This window comes from Natrix helvetica, assembly GCF_964273705.1.
Source record: "Natrix helvetica genome assembly, chromosome: W".
In the NCBI taxonomy this organism is placed as follows: domain Eukaryota; kingdom Metazoa; phylum Chordata; class Lepidosauria; order Squamata; family Natricidae; genus Natrix; species Natrix helvetica.
In genome coordinates, this window is record NC_138555.1 from 82,111,598 (window position 1) to 82,112,302 (window position 705).

General features: G+C 45.5%; 1 protein-coding gene across 1 annotated transcript in view; it reads right to left on the reverse strand.

Moving 5' to 3' along the window:
* PPP1R3E (protein phosphatase 1 regulatory subunit 3E) overlaps positions 1 to 705 on the reverse strand; it is a 7,474-nt gene continuing 6,769 nt past the window's right edge. Inside the window, exon 2 of the mRNA XM_081969534.1 lies at positions 1 to 705. This exon is cut by the window's right edge and continues 1,100 nt beyond it. The gene's annotated coding sequence lies outside the window, so the exon portion shown is untranslated.

Sequence of the window (705 nt, forward strand, 5' to 3'; positions counted from 1 at the left end):
CAAGGGTGATTTCTTTTTTTTCCCTTTCACCAGCCAGCGTAGAAGGAAAAACAGGATACGAAGAGAAGCGTCAATACATTCATTCATGCAGAAAAAGGAGGAGAACAGCCTGTGCAAACGAATCCCTTGGAGTGGAGATTCCAGAATGTTTCTCCCCGAGAGGAGGAAAACGGGAAATTGAAGAGAAATTCTGTTCTTCGTCCACGTAGATGTGTTTTGAAAGCAAGCCATTCCGCTGGTTAAATTGTATTCGCTATTAGGAAATTTCTCTTTAGCGCTAGGTTGCTTCTGTCCTGGATTAGTTTCCACCCACTGCTTCTCGTCCTGCCTTCGGGTGCTTTGGAGAATAGCTTGACCCCCTCTTCTCTGGGACAGATCCCCAAATATTGGAAGACTGCTATCAGGTCACTCCTAGTCCTTTTCATTCAACGAGACATACCCAGTTCCTGCAACCGTTCTTCATATCTTTTAGCCTCCAGTCTCCAAATCATCTTGGTTGCTCTTCTCTTATTCTCTTTTATTCCCATCCCTTTCTCTCCAAAATCTCCGGGGTGTCAAGGTTAGTTTGCAAGATGGGAGAGTAGAACTCCGATCTTGGATGACATCGTTGTGGCTCATGTTTTGAGCTTCGTTTGGTTTTTTTTAACATTTTTCTCGTGGACATCTCTGCCTTTTGTCTTTGGGGGCGGGGAACCCCCCCCCCCA